The 21,659-nt window shown below is 47.7% G+C and overlaps 2 long non-coding RNA genes across 4 annotated transcripts; both read right to left on the bottom strand.

Moving 5' to 3' along the window:
• Positions 1–2,275: 2,275 nt before the first annotated feature.
• On the bottom strand, positions 2,276–3,762 carry LOC115389272 (uncharacterized). Of its 2 annotated transcripts, XR_003931565.1 has the most exons (4): positions 3,690–3,762; positions 2,929–3,031; positions 2,773–2,830; positions 2,276–2,492 (listed from the first exon to the last, which is right to left on the bottom strand). It is a non-coding gene; the product is annotated as an uncharacterized LOC115389272 (long non-coding RNA). The 2 variants fall into 2 exon arrangements; XR_003931564.1 differs by lacking the exon at positions 3,690–3,762 and having other exon boundaries at positions 2,929–3,102.
• Positions 3,763–3,790: 28 nt separating this feature from the next.
• On the bottom strand, positions 3,791–6,495 carry LOC115389271 (uncharacterized). 2 transcript variants are annotated; one of them, XR_003931563.1, is made up of 4 exons: positions 6,049–6,495; positions 5,883–5,957; positions 5,051–5,660; positions 3,791–3,884 (listed from the first exon to the last, which is right to left on the bottom strand). It is a non-coding gene; the product is annotated as an uncharacterized LOC115389271 (long non-coding RNA). The 2 variants fall into 2 exon arrangements; XR_003931562.1 differs by lacking the exon at positions 3,791–3,884 and having other exon boundaries at positions 4,947–5,660.
• Positions 6,496–21,659: the final 15,164 nt, after the last annotated feature.

Genomic DNA, 21,659 nt, shown 5'->3' with positions numbered 1-21,659 from the left:
CCGGTGCCTGAGTCTCTGCGGTCACAACGGACGACCAAACAGCAGCACATGCTGCTCCACCCTGCCGGGCGGTTTAGGTCCTCCTGCCTGAGCGGGGCAGCCGTGCTGCTGCTCTGTGGAACTCAGTGCTGAATAAATGAACATGCCCTACTTTAATACAGAGAGGAAGGTTGGAATAGTCAGAACTCTTGAAAAGTGAATCTGCCTCGTTTTTCTGTACCTGTTGGAACCATGTGAGCAGCCTGAGCGCACCACATCACAGCCCCACACTGCCGGAGCTGCTGCACAGCACTGCTGGGCGGAAACATGCAGTGACTCAATGAAAAGAGCAAAACACAGCTTCCCTCTCTCAGATTTGCCATCGCTTGGGAGTTGATAAGTACTATTATTCATAAAAAAATGGAACATTGGGAAAAGACACAACTTAGTTTTAGTGAAAAGTGACGTATGTGAAGTGAAACTACATTTTTTAAAGAAATCTCACTCTTCTGGGACTCTCGCTCAGAATAGTTCACGCCTTTGTTTTTTCCAAAACTATGCAATGAAAAAGTGTTTCCTGCTGCAGCGCTGTGGTTACAGATTAGCTCTCTACCAAAATAAAAGCCTCTGTTCTGTTCTCCATCACGTGTTGCTGTGGCTGGATTAACAGAGCAGTGTGGAAATGTCTTTTCCTTCTCTTTATTTACACAAAGCGTCGTGTTGCTCAGTGATCAGCCTGCTACTCTCATCAAACTGAAATACACTGATGTATAATGGAAAATGTCATGCACTATATTATAACATATTCCCCAGATATGAGATTTAATATTTTGTATTTTCCAGTATACGTATTACGATATGTTGAAATCAGAAATTCTATGAATGTTTTTTCATATATTCAATACAGTTCAAGAATTGGTGAATATATTTTCCTTCGGTCTGGGTAACTAAACCTGTTGAATGATGAGAAATAGGTGCAGAATAAACCAGGTTCGTCCCTGAAGACAGGTAGAACTGTCACCTGATATCTTCTCCATCAGATCCTGATCAGAACAATCAGCGTTTAGCTCAACAACTGATAATCTGAGCTGATATCTTAAAGGTGCATTAAGGAGTTTTACAACCTTAAAAATACTTATTTTCCACCATAAATATGTGACACATTTTTAATGCTGTGTACAATGTGCCCTGACATATTCATTACCAGTACCTCTAACAGCGCTAAATTGTCACTTGAAAGTCACAGTGCCGGTCCGGCTCCAGAGTTTTTTGGGGGAGAATTTGAAAGGAATGACGTAATGCGCGCTCCAGCTGGTTAGGTTTCGTTTTGTCCGCCATTACTCCGCCAGATGCTTAGTGAGCAACAGCTGAGCAGGATCTTCCAGAAAGTCAGAACAGACTGGCTTCTAGTGTTGCCCACTGGTTGTTCATATGTATTATTTCACTTTATCTGATATTATTGGTTCACTGAGTATAACAGTATATATGATTATTTGGAACTTCTGCAATTATCAGTACATTCGTTATAGTTTGTTTTATTTTGATACGTCTAAGGAAATCCGTGTCACGTGATCGCCCGGTCCACGCCAAGCTCGGGGTGTGGTCTTATGTAGGGTAGGTCCACAGCCGGTTCATGGTGAGCTGGCGTGTGGTGCAGTAATTAGGCTGTGGCCTGCAGAAATGTGATTGTGGCTAAGACGTGTAAGTTTCCTTTTCTCTTCATTTGATTCACTGTTAATTTAATCCTAAATTATGTTGATTGTCACACTGTGTTTTCACAGGGGACTTTTTCCTTGTCAACACTTGTACAAAAAAAACCTTTAAAACTGAGCTCAAAATAAAACCTTCAAGGGACTACGGACTTGGTGTTCATTTCGAAGGGGCAACATAAATCTGGTGTTTCCGCCCTGTTGGATTAAGTTTGTGGATGTCGATCGCTGTGGACTAGAGCTACCAGAGCCGTGTTTGGATCGGGAGTGGAAGACGCTACGAGGGACGCCGACACAGAGCTAACGGGGAGCTAATGCTAACAGCAGCGGCAACAACAGCAAACAGACGGCAAACAACTCCATCCTCCATCAAAGCGGAGGTAAAAGAACTTTCAACCATGTCCTCTGAAAGTGAGAAATTGTTGGAGGACATTGAAGGGAAGCTGTTTACTTTATCTGCACTGGAACTATCAGAAATTTGCACTACACTTGAAATCACTATTAAGGATGATGATAAGGACTCACCTCGCAAAGTGAGAAGGATTATTCTCCTGCACTTAGAGGGGGAAGACGTCACATCGCTTGAAGATGAAGGACTGTCCTTATTGTTGAAAGTGACTGATAAAATTGATGAATTAAAAGCGTTGTCAAAGTCCGGTCCCACGTCGCTACACCGCTCCCCAGCGGCCACAGATGGTACTGCACCCATCCCAGAGAATGTGGTAAGACAACGCACCTCTGCCACAATGTCAACCACCACTACTGCTATGAACTTTTCTGAAAGGAGTGCTACTGCTGTTCACCCTATGTACAGAAAGGACTTGAAAATTAATGGACAAATTGGTGAACATAATCAGAAGGATAAGCTTGGTTATGCAAGTCTGGAAAGACAAATAACAAAAGCATTTAAAAAAGGATATGATGAATGTGAAATTGTTGATGCTGTTATTCAAGCTATCATCCCAGGAACAAAATTAAGAAGTTATCTTGAAAGTAGAGATGATTTGTCACTGCAAGCTCTAAAGCAAATATTAAGACCTCATTTTGTTGAGAAAGATGCCACCGAGCTGTACCACTCACTCACACGTGCTGCACAAGAGCCCAGAGAGACTCCAGTCCAGTTTCTAGTTCGAGCCATGGACCTGAGGCAACAAATACTCTTTGCATCAGAGAGGGCAGATACGGGATTGAAGTACAGCCCAGAACTAATTCAAAATCAGTTTCTGCAAACAATACTCACTGGACTCCATGATGACACCATTCGCACAGATTTAAAGCCTCACCTACAGAATCCAACAGTAACAGATGAGGTCCTACTGGAGAAAATGACTGCTGCCTACAACCTGGAGATGGAGAGAAAGAGCAAGCTGTCAACAAAATCCAAAGTGAAGGTGTCAGCGGTGAGTCATGATTCAAACTCAACTGATTCAGAGAGCTGCAGTTATGAAAGTAACTCTACACATAAAAGACAAGGACAATTACAGAAACGAGACACATTAATGGAGAAAGTGGACCAAGGAAACAAAGCCATTTGTGAAGCGATCCAGAACCTTACCACCCAACTGTCAAGTCTCCACCAGCTGCCCAGACAATCACCCCCGCCTGCAGCAAGGGGGCAAGCCAGCCGCAGCTACAGCCGACCGTCACCAAGGACACGCCCCATGCGACAGTGTCACCAGTGCCAGCGGACCAATCCAGGTGGGAGGTGTGACCACTGCTACAAGTGCGGGAGCACCGACCACTGGGCTATCGGTTGCCGCCGAGTACCCAGGAATGCCACAGCCTCCACCAACAAGATTGAGAGCAGTGTACATCTTGGTAAGAATGCACATCTATTCTGCACCACTGCACCTCTCACTGGCAAACAACATCAAACAGCTAAGCTAGTGGGGAGGAGGTGTCTTGTCCGAGCCACTATGAATAACGTTGACACCAGAGTGCTGTGGGACACTGGCTCACAAGTGTCTATAGTTGGAGCAGAGTGGAAGCAGAGACACTTACCAGACGTTGCCGTGCGGCCTGTGGAGGAGTTACTGGAGGAAGGAGGACTGGACCTGTCTGCCGCCAATGGAACCCAGATCCCGTACCAAGGCTGGATTGAAGTGGAGTTCACACTGTCCCAGAATGCTGTAGCTGGGATGAGTGACAAGCCTGTGGTTGTCCCCATCCTCGTCGCCACCACAGAGCTTGAACGTCCTATTATTGGATTTAATGTAATTGAAGAGCTGGCTTTGACTAATGAGGACTCTGAGAACTGTTTTCCTGCTGGTCACATGGTGAAGAGGTTCTGTTCAGCACTTGAAGTGGGACAGAAAACTGCCAGAGCTGTTCTAACAGTCTTAAAGAAGCAGCCACCTGAGAACAATCCCCATATTGCTCGGGTGGGAAGAATATCAGTCACTGTCCCTAAGAACAAAGCTATTCAAGTGCACTGTAACTATGTACAGCAGGGTGTGCTGAATGGACCTAATGCTCTGCTAGAGCCTAACCCAGAGACACCGTGGCCCATTGGACTCAAAGTGAGAGAGCAGCTGATCGACCTCCCCCAAGACCACACAAGGATTAAAGTTACTGTTGAGAATACAACAACTTGTGACATTATGCTATGTGGCCGAACAACACTTGGCTGGTTACACAGTGTCGACGCTGTCTATCCACTTGAGTCCAAGTCTGCTGACTGTCAGCCATCAGAGAACAGCACCACATCATCACTGGAGCAGTTTAATAAAGCACCACAAGGGGAGCCCTGGGACCCGCCCGTGGACTTAAGTCACCTCTCTACAGAGCAGCAGCATAAAGTCCGGCAGATGCTGAGGGAGGAGTGTGACGTGTTTGCCAGAGATGAGTGGGACGCTGGTTGCATTACAGACTTGCAGATGGACATTAATTTGAAAGACTCTGTTCCGGTCCAAAGAACTTACAATGCAATACCCCGTCACCTGTATCAAGAGGTCAAAACTCACATTCAGGACATGCTTAACAGAGGCTGGATACAAAAGTCGTACTCATCCTACTCGTCTCCTGTAGTCTGTGTGCGTAAAAAGGATGGAACACTACGTTTATGCATTGACTATAGGCTGCTGAATGAGAAGACCCTACCAGACCGCCATCCCATCCCCAGAATCCAAGAAATCCTGGAGAACTTGGGAGGAAACTCTTGGTTCACGGTCTTGGACCAAGGCAAAGCATACCACCAAGGCTTCATGAGCGAGAAGAGCAGACCTTGTACAGCCTTCATAACACCTTGGGGACTCTACGAGTGGCTCCGAATCCCATTTGGACTGTCAAATGCCCCGGCTGCTTTTCAACGCCATATGGAGGGATGCCTGGGAGATCTGAGGGACGAAGTCTGTGTGCCCTACCTGGATGATGTCCTTGTGTTCAGCCGCACATTTGACCAACATGTGCACAATGTCAGACAAGTCCTGCAACGACAGAAAGCCTGTGGAATCAAGCTCAGAGCAGGTAAATGTGAATTTTTCAAGCCACAAGTAACCTATGTTGGTCGTGTCATCTCTGCAGAAGGATACAGGATGAACCCAAAGGAGGTGGAGGCAGTAAAGGCGCTCGCACACCAGACCCCAGCTACAGTGAAGGAGGTGAGAAAGCTCCTTGGATTCCTGAGCTACTACAGAGCTTACATCCAGGACTTCTCCAGGACTGCGAAGCCACTGTATGAGCTGCTGGCAAAGCCAAAATGTGAGCCAAAGCACCACCACAAGAAGGTGATGAAGCGTGCCAGCTACCAGCTCTCGCCCTCCTCACCTGTACAGTGGACAGATGCACACAAAGCCATTTTGGAGACCTTTGTGAATAAGCTCACTAATCCACCTGTCATGGCGTATCCTGACCTCGAGCGACCTTTCATCCTTCATGTTGACGCCTCTGAAGAAGGACTCGGAGCTGTGCTGTACCAGCGCCAGGGTGGTATTCTGAGAGTAATCGGCTACGGATCCAGAACCCTCTCTCCAGCTGAAAAGAATTACAAGCTGCACTCAGGTAAACTGGAATTCCTCGCATTGAAATGGGCCATCACTGAACGTTTCCGTGACTACCTCTTCCATGCACCTCACTTCACTGTCTACAGCGATAATAACCCACTCACCTATGTCACCAAATCAGCAAAACTCAATGCTACTGGTCATCGCTGGGTTGCAGAGCTGGCAGACTATAGATTCACCCTGAAGTACAGACCTGGGACAGCTAACGGGGACGCTGACTTCCTGTCCCGTAGGCCCACACCCATGGAAACCATCATGGAAGAGTGTACTGAGGAATGTGAGCCAGAGGTCATGGAGGCTGTGTGTAAAGGCATCACACACACCCAAACAGGTGAAATTAACTGGATTTGTGCGGTCACCTGCAATGTGGATGTTTTATCACAAGATGGCAGTGTTGTATCACCAATCCAGCCTTTCACCATCCAAGACATCCTGGTCCAGCAGCAGGCAGACCCAATAATCCAGAGAGTCATCAACCTGAAAAGGAACCATACTTACCTGAAGTACAGAGATAAAGCAGCTGAAAATAAGCAGGTTCGCGCTCTTCTCAGGGAGTGGCCAAGGCTGGAGCTGGATGCGGATGGGCTCTTGTGGAGAAAAACAAACAGGACACAACTGGTGGTGCCAGAGCCAATGAAGCCCCTGGTGTACAAGTACCTCCATGAGGAGATGGGACACTTAGGTGCTGACCGGATGGTTGCTCTGGCTCGAGGACGTTTCTTCTGGCCAAAAATGAGACAGGAGGTGGAACATCATGTCACACAGGTTTGTGCCTGCATCAAGAGGAAGAAGCCAAACAGAATCACAAGAACACCACTCCAGAGCATTGAGACCTCTGCCCCATTTGAGATGGTCTCCATAGACTTTGTACATCTGGAGAGATGCAAGGGAGGTGAAGAGTATATCCTGGTTTTAGAGGACCATTTCACCAAATATGCGCAAGCCTATGCAACCAAAGATAAGGCTGGGAAAACTGCTGCAAAGAAGCTGTTTGATGACTTCATCCCACGCTTTGGTTTTCCATCCAGGCTTCACCACGACCAAGGACGAGAGTTTGAGAACCAGCTGTTTCACAAACTTCAAAAGTACAGTGGTATGTATCACTCTCGCACCACGCCATACCATCCGCAAGCTAACCCTGTTGAGCGCTTTAACAGGACTCTGCTGAGTATGTTGCGGACTCTGGAGGAGACGGAGAAGACCAGATGGAAGGAGCACCTCAATAAAGTGGTCCATGCCTATAACTCCACCATCCATGAGGCAACGGGCTATTCTCCTTTCTTCCTGCTCTTTGGACGTGAACCAACTCTCCCTGTGGACCTCCTGTTTCCAAAGAAGCCCAGTGATACAGAAAGACAGACCCCGGCTGGCTATGCTGAGAAGTGGAGGGAGGCGATGCAGGAAGCCTATGCCATCGCCCTCAAAAACATGAGGAAATCTGCGAAGAAGGGGCAAGGCTACTACAATCAGCGTGCCTGGAGCTCCACCCTAAAGCCAGGTGACCATGTGCTGGTGAGGAACCTCACGCCCCGAGGTGGTCCGGGAAAACTCCGGAGTCACTGGGAGGAAGCTGTCCATGTGGTGAGAGAGAGCAAAGGTCCAGAAAGTGCGGTGTATGTCGTGGAGCCCCTCAACACTGCAGGAAGGAGACGTGTGCTGCACAGAAACCTACTCTTACCTTGTCCTTACCTGGTTGATCCTGTCCTCGGCGCTGCCAGTCCTGAAAGAAAAGGGAGAAGCAGAAGAGCCCGAGGGTCACCAGGGGGAAGAAGAGGAGCACAGCACAACATCCAGCCTGCAGATACGGAGAGCTCAAGTGAGGAAGACTACCACCTCTTCGTGCCACAAAGACCTGTGCATCAGCCACTCAACCCTGGTGCCAGAGAGTTCCAGCCCAGAGCCCCCACACCACGACAGGTTGAGCGAAGAGCCGAACCAGTGGAAAGAGGTGAAGTGGTCATGCCTGAGGTGGATCTTGAACCAGAGCAGGAGGTGGAGCCATCTGACCGGGACCCGTCCTCCTCTGACTCTGAGGAAGCTCCTGAGCCCCCAGCCAGACCTCAGAGGACCAGACAGCCCAGGCGTGTCTTCACCTATGACCGGTTGGGAGAACCCACTGTCCGAGACCTGCAAATCTGTCCTGTCGGTGTGTCCAGATCAGAGAGGGTCCGAGACGACTACTTCACACCGTCTGCTGACCTATATCCTTTTTCATACCAGTAATAATGCAGTAGTACTTCACACTGTGCACCTGAAACATGCACTTTTTGGCAACATGCACTTTAAATTTAGCACCTTAAAGTAATTATTTTGTGTGCAATAGAGGCATGTGCAATAGGAATTAAAAGCACTTTAATGTAGTGTATATATGTATGTTTGAGTCTTGGAAACATGGTATATTATGCTGCCACATGATTTTGGGTAAAGGTATTTTCCTTGAGTCATTTCTGAAGATTGGCGGGCCCACCAATGCTTCAACGGACTGTCTACCCAGCAACACAAGTGGACTTTCGTCTTGTGTGTCTCCATGTTAAAGGACTCTTGTCAAGTAAAAGACACTATATAGTCTGAACTCTTTTGAAGTGCTGCTAATGTTCATAATTTGCTACTGTGCTATGGGGTTATCCTAAGGCCCTGGTAAGGTGAAGAAAATGTTGGCCTAACATTTTTTTTTTAGTGGGGGAGGGTGTTGCCCACTGGTTGTTCATATGTATTATTTCACTTTATCTGATATTATTGGTTCACTGAGTATAACAGTATATATGATTATTTGGAACTTCTGCAATTATCAGTACATTCGTTATAGTTTGTTTTATTTTGATACGTCTAAGGAAATCCGTGTCACGTGATCGCCCGGTCCACGCCAAGCTCGGGGTGTGGTCTTATGTAGGGTAGGTCCACAGCCGGTTCATGGTGAGCTGGCGTGTGGTGCAGTAATTAGCCACAGCTCCACAGCTCTGTGCACTGCCACAGCTCCACACAGACTCCACCAGGCAGAAGAAACTTAACTTTTAAATTTTGCTACTAAAAGAGCGAGGAAGGAGTTCCCCTCTTCCGTGCACACGAGCCACAGGGACGAGTTTTTCACTAAGCTGCATTACGCCCAAGGCCTGCAGGGGGCGCTATTTCGCATAAAACGTGCAAACTCCTTAATGCACCTTTAACACAGACGTGTAGCTCTGCAGCAGTGAAACACTTTCTGTAGAGGACACTTTGACAGGACACCTGTCTCGTCTCGTCTCCCACCACGTCTGAGGACACACACCGTTCACTGGTTTTTCTGTTATGGTGCGTTCACACTGGACGTGTCGCGGGCGTCGTCGACGCTCGGGACGCCTCGAAGCTGACGCTTGTGGCGCGTCAAGCACGACACTTAACACCACGCTCACGACGCTCTTGACGCGCGGTAGTTTATTGGTGCGCTGGAGGCTGATTTCTGTTTCCAGCTATGGCGGATCGCATCAGGAGAGTGGCTCGGCTTTATTTGTTAAATAAAGCTAGACAGTGTCGTCGTCGGGCACATGGGCGTCGTCTCTGGGGCGTCGTCATTATTCAGAGGCGTTCTGAATTTGGGGAGCTTCAACATTTGCTCCAGGAGCTGCGTGAGGATGAGGGTCGCTTCCAGGGCTACTTTCGTCTCTCCCGGGCCCAGCTTGACGACCGGCTGGCCCCAGTGTTGCCAACTCCCCAGTAAGAAAAGTGGCTATTGGCTGGTCTGCTCCTGTCTGCTCTGACTGCAGCAGGGGGCGCTGCTGAGACCGACCGCTGTGAGAGCTTTGGGACGGGGAGGGGCTCACGGCAGCGGAGACGTCCTGTCGCGTCTCCACAGCACCAGAAAAGGTCGCTAGATCTGTCGCTAGTCGCTTTTGACAACAAAAAAAAAAACAAAAAAAAAAGTCGCCAAGAGGCTTTGGAAAGTTGCCAGATTTAGCAAGAAAGTCATCAAGTTGGCAACACTAGTGACGTAGCACCGGAGGGATCGTCTCTGATTGGTTGGTGCCCAGCGGCAGCACGTCGAAAGTTCAGTTTTCCCAACTCTCAAAAAGCGACGCTCACGGCGCTCCTGACGCCGGGGACGCACGTCGTGGGCGTCAGACGCTCGAAATGCTCGAAAGTCGACGCTCCTGATGCTCCTGATGCTCCTGATGCTCCTGATGCTCCTGATGCTCCTGATGCTCCTGATGCTCCTGATGCGCGGCCCTGCCGCCCGCTGCTCCACGACGCTCGTCCTCATAGACTTTGCGTAGAAAAGCGCCGCTCATGACGAATGCGACGCGTCCGGTGTGAACGCAGCATTAGTGTTTCCACTGTCTCCCTGCCTCCACGTTGTTCTGATGTAGCAGACTGCATGAAGGCGTCGGAGGTCGTCTGTCTGCTGCCATCAATAGATGCTGCAACATATTAACCTGACGACCTCGTCCAACTGGATCCTGAATGTAATCCACTCCCAGTGAAGCGGATCCACCTGGGCGTTTATACGACTCCAATCTGCTTCACCTTCAGTCCCATCGTAAGGAGGATTTTTGACCAATGGAAACGTGACAGTTGTGATGTGCAGATTGGAGGGACTGAAACTGTAGAAAGCTGAGCATTCATTCCTTCATCCGTTCATTCATCCATTCAGTGTGTTAAGACATCAGGTTCAGAGGATCACACTTTATTTCAAGCTCACTGAAAAGACAACCACGATGTGAGAAGCGAGGCTCCATCAGCTCCTGTTTGAGCGTCTCTCCTGACTGGTTTCAGCACAGGAACATCTGGAAGCTACTTCCTCCAGCTGTTTGGATGCTTCCTGACCTGACACCAGCCCGCATGGCGCCGGTCTGTGTACCCACTTCAGAAGACATTCAGCACCACTGAACCACACCGCAGAGACATTCAGAGTGTCCGCTCTTACTGGCAGCTCAGGGTGACCTTCACACCTTGACCTTTCACCACAGGTCGGTTCACTGATGAAAACTAGAACACTGAACCTGAACTCACAGGGACCAGAAGCAGCACTTTGTTCCTGATCCAACCGGATCTGAGACCGATGTTCCCACTCTGTGATAAAACTGAACCATGAGAGCCAGCTGTCTGCTTCCTCTCATGTCACGTTCAGGAGTACCTGGGAATGGCTCTGAGGTCAGGATGCATCCTGGATTCTTTAGACCGGGTCCCACCGGGCCCGAGCCTCCACTGCTCTGTATGTGAGAGTGTGAAGGCAGCGTTTGAAGACAGTTTCTTTCAGAGACTCACCCGTGTGGACGGAGAAGGGACAGCGCTTCTTGGCTCCTGCTGTCCAGGGTCTTCCAGCCGTTTCACTGGACGCTTCAGTCGTAGAGCCAGATGCATTGTGGGTATATAGCTCCAGCTGGTCCTCTCTTCCAGGATGTGACTTTGCTGGATCTGGTTTTTCTTTCACCTTCGCCGTGGAGTCTGGTGATCGGCGCGCTGGCTGATTGGCCGCGGCGCTGCCGTCTTTCCTAACGGTCCACTCTGCACCGGCTGATTTAGTCTTCTTTTCCTCTCCTTCCTCCTCCTCCTCCTCCTCCTCTTCATCCTTGTCCTCCCCTTCTCTCCTTCCATCCTCCCCCTCCCCCTCCCCCTGACCCTGACCCCGGGCTCTGTCCTCCCTGGACGGGGTGGCGGTGGGGGGGTCCAGGGTGGGCGTGGCGCCGTGGCGTGGGGGGGCCGGGCTGTGTGTCGGCGCTCTGCTGGGCCAAATGGAGGGAAACGAGGAGATGACCCCGCCGCTGAAACCCAGACCGGCCAGCAGCGTGCTGGTCACCACAGACGCCACGGTGGCCTGGCTGCCGCTGGACGAGGGGCCGATGCCCGTCGCCATGGAAACAAAGGAGAAGGGGATGCCAGAGGAGGTCCAGGTGGAGGAGCCGGAGGAGATGGGAGCCATGTCTGCCGAAGAGGCCGGAGACACTGTGGGCTGAGAAGAGAAAACAGAGTGGGTCCACAGTGAAGACACCCGGGTCAGAAAGTCAGAGGGACGGACTGACAGCTCAGTCCTCCAGAAGGCCAGCCATGACACGCTTCTGCCAGGAACGCTCTTTTAAAAAGGGTTTGATTGTGAATTTGTTAATTGACAGGATACTCTCAATGAAAGATTCCTCAAATCCTCAAGAAACAAAGGCTAATGCAAACACACACACACACACACACACACACACACACACACACACACACACACACACACACACACACACACACACTCACACACACACGACAGGACATGGAGGAGGACAGAGAAACGGATCCACTAACAGGAAGCACTGAGGGTTGAGGCAGATACGATATGCAGTCAGCGTGTTTGGATGTTGGAAGGGTTGACTTCCTCCCTGCGTTCTGATTCAGCCGGCCGTCGTCGTTTATCCTGGCGGTGTGAGTCACTGTAACCTTGCTGATGTGCTGAGATTTAGTTCCTCAACCTTTGACTACAACATGAGGAACCGCAGCGACTCGCCATGACCGCACGCTTCCTTCCCTTCCTTCACATCAGCATATCAGACCAGAGTCCTCCTACCTTCAGTGAACCACGGACCGGTTTAAAACACCTAATGAGGGCTTAACGATGCATGAAAAGAAAAACTGACAGGAAAGACGCACTGACAAAAGTGAAGCATTTTTCAGAATAAAACTCAAAGATGAGAAACAGAAATTGAAATAAATGTTTTCCTGTGTCTTTGTGGCCCGGCGGTTGGGTATCACTGAATGTTTTTCTTAAAGGTCTGCAGTGGGTAAAACATCCATTCTATTCCAGAATATCCAGATTAGAGCCTTTCAATACACTGAAAAATGTTTATGAAGCACATTCACAGAAGAATTTATGGAATTCATTTCACGGATAATTACTTCTTTTTTTTAATAGTCTGCAGAAGCTGGTCGAGGGGAAGAGAAGATGAGGCTGACCAGGTCAACAGATACAGAGAAGGAGTTTTTTAGCAAACGACATTATCGCCTGCCTCAGCAGTGCTCTCTGGACTCCACCGTCTGCTCCAAACCTTGACCTGACTCACTGATGACGTGGCATAGCTCCAGCCACTGCTGTTGTCTGTGTCTGCTGACAGGAACCCGGTGTTACTGCACACAGGACGCCTCAGATCGGATCTGAACTCCGCTGATCACCTGGCTCCGAGCAGGAATTAAAGGCTAACTGGAGTGTTTTCCTCCACTCCAGGTTCTACGTCACCCCGCTGACTGCCTGACTCTGCGCCTGTGCAGTACAAGCCCGATCATCCCTCCCGCTGCCACAGAGCCCATGAGCATCCTGCCAACGCCTCCGTTCCTCGGCCTTCAGGGTCTGGAGGGCTGGCAGGAAGCCCCACCCCTCATTATTCAACAGCAGAATGCTGCCACTGAAGACACCGCTGTGATGATGCTGGTGGAGAGTCCCTGCATTCGGTCAGGACTTTATTTAAAGAAAATCCATCATTTTATGTGGTGACAGGAGTGTTGTGTGAATCCCAGTGTGTGTGTGAGAATAATGTTAATAAAGGAGTGTTTCCGTGGAGATAACGGGAACAGACCTGGACGCAGTTCAGTAAATATGCAGAATTAAGCCAGACTGCTGATGTGACTGCTGAAGGATTCTAAGACCTCGTCTTCCTGCCTGTCTAAACCACTCAGCAACCACGAGAAAGAGGAGAATGGGTTTGTGCCCATTTACTGTCGTCACTGCGTTGGCCTCTCCGAACTTCTGAAGGATGGTTTTCCAATTAGAAAAACACCAAGAAGTGCCACATACACTTCAGTCATTCAATTCTGAGACTTTTAATCTTAACCCTTTGCAAGAAAGGTTTCCTGACTGTGGAGCAACGGTGATCACATCAGTTAGGAGGGTCCGGAGCCGTTCAGGGCCGCTCAGGTGACAACAGCCTTCACTCAGATTAACTATGCATGGAAATAACCAAACAATATCTGGTCCTAATATTCAGTTCACATTATGGTTACATAAAGATCTACAACTCAGACAAAAGACTGATTCAGTCCTGATTCAGCCATAATCATCATATTTCCCTCTGTGTGATTGTTTGTGTCGGATTTAAATTTATTATTACCAAACAAAACTAAAGAGCTCTGAAGGACTGAAATCCCACTATTCTGCGTGATGTGAACTGATCCCGAGTCCAGTGAGACCTCCCTGCAGAGTCACATCTGCTGCCCCCTGCTGGATGAACAGGGAACAGACACACTGGTGTTGAAGTAGAGTGTGTGGAGGACTCCCTTAAACTCTGTCATTAAAGGTATAACGGACGATTTTCTCGAAAAAGTCGAAGCCAAACGTCTGTTACTCACTTTCTGAAAATGCGCCAGACCGTCCTACCTGCTCTGCTGCTCCTACGAGCGTGCTTCACGGCGTGACGCAAGCATTTCTTCAGCGTGATGGACATGTTGGAGGACCGATAGTTGACGCTCGCATCACGCCATTCATTGGCTAAAACATCGTCCATTATACCTTTACTCCAGCATTTTGACTCCTGTTTTTCTGAGTTACCACTTTAAAGAGAGCGCAAATAAGTAAACAGCCACTCAGCACAGTGCTGGCAGAGCCATAGATGTATGTGCATAGAGCCATAGATATATATGTAAAGTATGTGGATAGAGGAGAGAAGTGAAGAAGCTCTGTCAGTGAAATAAACTCTGGAGAGAAGAGATGTGTCTCCTGACTGACAGATTAATTCTGTTAAAGCTGAATTCTGCTCCCCACGAGGACATGACGCCATGAATCACAACAAGTATTATGACAAAAGTCCCTCTAGCTTCATGCTAACTTGTATGGGAAAACCCATTGACATGCTAACAGTTAACACAATAGTCGCAGAACCTGCTTGAACAAATTAGACATTTCACTGACTAAATACAAAACACAGGCGCTACATATATCAATACTAACAGGCAGATATTTCCCTCACACAGAATAAGATTAAATATATTGAAGAACCCTGAAAACTCTGCTGTGAGCCTCCAAGGCACAAATTCAGACGCAGAATTATCCACTGTAACCACTGTTGTCATCAGCAAACATGCAGCCTCCAAGGCTCCTGGACAGCTTTTTTCAGACACCTCTCTGAGGCTTTAAACACACTGGCCCTCATTTATCAAATGATCTTTCAAACGGTGTATATCTGAGCGGGGAGCTCATCGTACGACGGGGCTCGCATGGCATTACAGAATCTCCCGTACCTCGCCGATCTCAGCGTTTGAGTGATCGGGTGTTGATAAATGCGGCGGCTGAATTTGATCGTCATTAACACGTTACACCCTGAAATATTCATGGTTCTGAAGCCCTGCCCACTAAGGTCAAACACGGAAAATAAGCAATTTTGGTGAAAAAAGAAAGCTTTGGGAGCTGGAAATGGATCCTGTCAGGTCTGAGGTGGAGGTGAATCAGGAGGAGCTCTTTGGAAGAATTAAAACTGAAATTAAAGGGGAAAACGCTGTTCAGAGGAAGCTCGCGGCAGCAGTGAGCAGCGTCGCCTGGACGAACGGACACCAGCTGAGGTCTGAACAGATTATAGTCCGTTAATTTAACCCTGACATTACAAAGAATGAGGCTGATTCACGTTAAACAGCTCAGAGTTTTATTGTTTCCTTTAATGATGTCTCAGAGTCAGACAGCAGCGGCACCGCGGCCCGGTCTCCTCCCCACAGCGGGGACGGTCCCACCGAGACACACCCAGTACTGGACCCGGTGCCGAGCAGGACCCCGGACCGAGCAGGACCCGGTGCCGAGCAGGACCCCGGACCGAGCAGGACCCGGGACCGAGCAGGACCCCGGACCGAGCAGGACCCCGGACCGAGCAGGACCCGGGACTCAGGCCACGAGGGCGGCTCGTGCCCCCCGCTGCCGGTGCCGCTTAAATTAAAGACAATTTATAGAAGTCTTAATAAAATGTTTGACTAAACGTCCTCTGTCTGGATTTAATCTCTCTTTAGTTCATGTGTTATTTTCCAGGCTGCTGGCATCACATCACTGATTAAATAAATCATTTGCTCAACTTTAGAGTTTATTTACATTTCAGTAGCGGTTCTTCAGGTCCTGTCTCCTCCTCCAGACCCATGGAGGCTCTGCTGGTTCCTGCATTCTCTTCCTGCATTAAAAGTAACTCTATCGGCAGTGCAACATTGTGTAAAACTGCCTAAATAAAGTCACACACATTTTCGGGAATGAACAGGAACAGCAGCGCCCCCCGCTGGTCTGAAGCTGCTCTGCAGCAGCGTGAGTCTTTTCTCACTGTTAAAACTGCCTCCTCTCCGTGGCAGGATGGACCAGCGGAGTTACTGAAAGTTAAAAATCCTTCATTAATCCCACAAGGAAGAATTTTATTAGATATTCTATGAGGGCATTATTTTATTTTTTTTTTATCTGTCCTGAATGTGTGCTGCGTGTGCTTTATGACATGTTTGAGGTTTGGTTTATAATTATTTTCACGCTCCTCCAGGTTTTTCTGCGCTGCACCGCAAGTCCGCACTGACTGAAACTTGCTACACGATGTCAGAGCTGTCGTGAGATTTCATCTTCCCGAACGATGACGATCAAACTGACAAATACCTAACCCGTCTTTCATATGGCCGTACGATGGGTGTACGCCTGTATACCGCCGTACGACCGTTTGATAAATGAGGGCCACTCTGTGCAGATATGGTCATTTGCGGAGCTCTTTCAGGCCCTGAAATAATCCAGAGAACAACAAAAAACAGCACTGCCTTTGCGTCTTTATTAGCATGTAGGATAATTCTACTGCAGTGGAAGTCAAAATATGTCTGTGGCTCAAAGACCTCAGGCTGTTCCTAAACCTGGAGAAAACCAAATATACTCTGAGGGGGTCATCTGAGAAATGTGAGACTGTATGGAGTCATGTGGCCGACAAGCTGAAGACATTACAGGACCGCTGAAACCATCACTAATGTTGCACTCTTCATCATTACAGGTCAACATCGTCTCATTTCTCGGGCCAGGGGTCGCTTTACTTGATGCTGTACTTTTATCTGTTTACTGTCATCATAAATGTTACTCTGTGTTGTATATTACATTGGAAGAGTGAGTTGATGACGTGCAGGACCAGGGACGGGTAGATGCAGTTCCAATGGGGGGAAAGGAACAAAAAAAGAACAAGCGTTCAATGTTCATGAATCTTCACTGCACGATACCTGTGAGATGAACTGTCAAAAAAACATAGGAACAAAAACCCTCTGTCGCTCTTACCATGCCAGTCTTCACAATCCTGGTGCCCTCAAAGATCCGGGTGGTGTTCGCTGGGGGGGGGCACGAAGAGACAGTAACAGGTTCATTAAACACATGAGCTGATGCAGAGGCACTGAGGTTCCCGGAGCTCACGGCTCTCAGGTGTTCCTTCAGCCTGCAGCTGCTGATATGAGCTCAGACAGCCTGAATGTGGAATCGAGACAAAGACAACCTGACAGCACTGTTGGCATTGATCAGACACGTCTGCGTGGTGGACACTCTTCCTGAAGAACAGCAAGGCCGTGAGTGTGTGTGTGTGAGTGTGTGTGCTACCTCTGAAGAGCATGCTCTGGCTGAAGTCGCTGCGCATGTCGTTGGTGCACACGGCCTGGACCCGGAACAGGTAGAGCACGTCAGGCGAGACGGGGGCGATGACGGCCTCCTGAATATCAGGACGAGAGGAAGGGAGCAGGAAGCAGACGTTATTGGTCCCTGGAGGAAATGATTTGGAGTGAAGAGGAGCGCGGTACATGTCTCCTCCTGCTGGACGAAGAACCGCTACTTCCAGCTGTGGTGAATTTGGTTATTGCTGTGTGTAAACGACTCGGCAGCAGTTCAGACAGGAGTGTCCAGGTTGAGAAGGTCCTCCAGCGTGAGGCTTCTTTCCTCTGAGCTGTGGGACTCAAACCGGAAACCAAACACAAGCTGACTTCCCTAACCCAGAGGTCAGCATCTCTCCCAAATGCACCCAGAACTAAGAGAGTCTATGAGGGTGGTCCCAGCCGGGTCACCGCTGTGTCCTGGATCAGGACCACATGACAAAAACACACTTTCAGTCATATCTGAGTCCGGAGCTCGGCCACTTGTGTGAAGGACAACGCTACGTGAAGATGTACACATCAGTGAGAACAGAACAGAATATGGGAGGCTGTGGTTGAGTGGGGAGAGCAGCCGTCTCACAATCGGGATGTTGTGAGTTTGATTCCTGTCTCCCCCTGTCTGCATGTCTTGGGCAAGACACTGAACCCTGAATTGCCCCCAGTGTTGTGCGTCAGTTTGGACAAATAGAACTGTAGAATATGTTTACTGTCATCAAACATGTATGACGGAATTTTAAAGACAACTCTTGGTGCAAAGAAAAAGATAAAATAGGAAAGAAAAACAGGAATAAATAATACAAATATGTACACAAGTAGCAGCGAAATTCAAGGAGGCATAGGAATGTAAAAGGACAAATGTGTAGATGTGCCGATGTGCAGCAGAGAACCGGTAATAAGAAAAACAATATATGTACATGTATATTGCACAGAGAAATACATGTATACACTGTACAGTGAGAATAAATATGTGTACATCCATTCAGTATTTCGATGCTGCAGCCTCTGCACGGCCTCTGTGCTGCTGCTGCAGGCGGCAGTGGCCTGAGTTTCAGGGAATATCCACTATAAGGATCGACCAATACGGCTTTTTTAGGGCCGATGCCGATTATTGGTACTTATGGAAACCGATAACCGATATGTCGAACCGATATTCATTTGCAGTGAAAATGAACATTTTGGCTTCAAAATGTAGCTGTGGGCGGGGCTCTGGTCCACAGCCCAGAGCAGTGACTTCAGGTGAAGAGAGATGTGATGTGCTCAGTGGAAAACACTTCTACATTCATGATACTCAGGCCTTTTGTTTTTGTTCAGTTTGTAATTTTGTGATTACTTTATTATTATTATTGTTATTATTATTACTATCTGATACGTGTAATTATATTTATCACACAGACACACACACACACACTCACAATAATACAATCATATCTCATCCATAACTTCCCCAAAACTCCAATGTTCAGCTATCTGTCGCTGCTGATAACAACTCTGTCCTTCATTTCCTTGTATTTGGTCCCCTGTATGTCCGTGTACTGTGGGAATTTAAAAAAAAAAAGATTAAAATAAACAATGGAGAATCCTGGTTGAACTAAAGTTGTAGGTACTGTAACGCTAAAAAATACGTTAAAATCAATGTTATCACTAATCGATGCGCCTCCCCGTCGGGGCAGTCATTTTTCGGCACGGTCACCAGTCAGGTCGGCCCGACCAGCTCGGTGTGGGATTAAATTATGCAATAAAAAAAAAAGAAAAGAAAAGAAAACTGAAAAAAAAAATTCCAGTAAATGTGTCTGGTGCGCCGCTGCTATGGAACCGGGAGGAATCAAAGACAAGCCTGTCACATACCTACCGGTAATTTTTTTTTTTCAGTGGCGTGAGTGCGTGACAATAGACGCGTGGTGTGTGTGTGTGTGTGTGTCTGTGTGTATGTGTGTGTGCGCGCGCATTATTGGTATGTATGTGTGTGTGTGTGTGTGTGTGTGTGTGTGAGTGTGTGTGTGTGCATAACCGGAAAAACATTCCACCCCTTTTTTTCACATAGAAATATACATAAAGATATAGACATAAAGACACATCCATACCCGCATACATACATACATTCACACATGTGCACAACACAGAGAAATAAATACATATACAAACAACTGTGAGGAAAACAACAGCCAATAATCAAAACAACAATAATAACAGCAACAGAGCTCTGCCACCAGGGAAACAAATAAACAAAAAAAAAAAATAAATAATATAAATGCATAACGTAAATCAACAAGTGAATTATCCAAAGCAAAAACAAACGAATAGCAACAGCAAGGATATCAACAGTGGTGGTGGAGGCGACAAACGCAAGCATCAGGCCCATCAGTGACAGCGGCAGCAGCAGCAAAAAAACAAAAACAGCCACAATATAACGACGACAATCACAACAACAATGATAACAACAACAGGAACAACAATAACAACAACAATCACCATTATTATATCACCATCACTGCTACCACAACACCGACACCACTGCACCTCCGCCTGTCCAGTTTTCAACGTGTGGCGTGAGAGCGCGACAGAAGACGCGTGAGGCCGAGCCGGTCGCAGTCGACTCGGCTAGGGGCCGACTTGACTGTAATACGCTCTCAGATTCAGATTCAGATTCAGATTCAGATTCAGATTCAGAAAACTTTATTGATCCCAAAGGGCAATTTGTTTGCAGCACATCTCGAGTCGTTTCACATGTAAATACAACATGAGACAGTTCAGTTTAACCACAAGTGGAACTCAGGTTGAACAATATTAAAACAAGCAATACAATAACAATTTAGGAGCTGGAATTCAATAATTTGATTGCAGAAGGCACAAAAGAGTTTGAAAAACGGTTAGTTTTCCTAGCTGGAGCAAAATACCGGCGTCCAGAAGGCATCAAGACAAACTCTGGAGTCAGAGGATGAAGAGGCTGAGCCAAGATGCTGTGTGCTTTACTCAGCACCTGCTGCTCCCACAGAGAATGCAAGTCCCTCAGTTTAACACCTGTGATTTTAGAGCAGGTCTTGACAATGTTCTGCAGTTTGTTTTTGTCCCTCACAGACAAGGATTGAAACCAACAGATAAAAGAAAATGTGAGTAAACTCTCAATAAACGAGCAGTAAAAATTATTTAAAAGAGTTTTGTTCACATTAAAAGAGTTCAACCTTCTTAACAAGTCGGTCCGCTGCTGCCCACGTTTGACAATGTGCTCAGTGTTCATGTCAAATCTTAATTTGTCATCCATCACCGTGCCCAGATATTTATAACTATTGACAATTTCCACGTTTTCTCCATGGATGACACTGACACTGTGGGAGGAAGTCCGTCTAAAATCAATGACCATATCCTTAGTTTTTAAAACATTTAAGTCAAGGTAATTTTCCTCGCACCACTTTACAAAATGGCCTAAAGCAGGACCATGATTTCCCTCCTTTCGTGACAGTAGAGAAACCAGAACTGTGTCGTCTGAAAATTTAATCAGAAATCTGTTCTCCTCAGTGGATCTGCAGTTATTGGTGTAGAGAATAAACAGAAGAGGAGACAGGACACAGCCTTGAGGAGACCCCGTGTTGGAGGTGGTGGGAGGAGACAAGCAACCATTGACCAGAACACGCTGGACCCGATCAGTGAGAAAATCTAAGATCAATGACAACAATTGGTCCGGAAGGTTAAAATCTGAAGCCAACCTTTGAATCAAAATGTGAGGCTGCATTTTATTAAAAGCAGAAGAGAAGTCTGCAAATAAGAGTCTGACATGGGCCCCTGCGTTTTCAAGGTGCTTGTAGATAGTGTTAAGTAAGAAAAGCTTTGCGTCCTCCACCCCTTTATTTGATTGATAAGCGAATTGCAGTGGATCTAGTCTCCCTGCTGTAAAGGGCAATATGTGGGCTTTTAATATTTGCTCAAAGCATTTCATGACGAGTGACGTGAGTGCGACTGGTCTGAATTCATTCAGCTCTCTTGACTTGTTGGATTTTGGAAGAGGAATTACTGTTGAGGTCTTCCATAGAGAGGGAATTTTACAGCGATCCATACAAGACTGGAACAGTCTGGAGAACACACCACTGAGCTGTGTGGCACAGTGGTGCAGCGTACGGCCACAGATGGCATCAGGGCCCCTCGCCTTCCCTGTTTTGACCTTCTTAAAGAGGGCAGTGACGTGACTCTCAGAAATTACAATCTCACTTACAGGCTTGAGAGTATTCCTGCAATCTGACACATTTTCCTCCACATCAACTCTTTCAAACCGAGTGAAAAAAGAATTAAAAGCACTTGGCAGTTCAAAATCAGACACACCATTAATTGTGACAGGCTTCCTGTCCTCCTTTTGGTGGCTACCAGAGGCCATGTTTTTAATCCCACGCCAAGCTGCTCTGATATCACCACTGGTGTACTG

Source organism: Salarias fasciatus, chromosome 5 (genome assembly GCF_902148845.1).
Source record: "Salarias fasciatus chromosome 5, fSalaFa1.1, whole genome shotgun sequence".
Taxonomy (NCBI): Eukaryota; Metazoa; Chordata; class Actinopteri; order Blenniiformes; family Blenniidae; genus Salarias; species Salarias fasciatus.
This window is presented reverse-complemented; position numbering and strand designations above follow the sequence as displayed.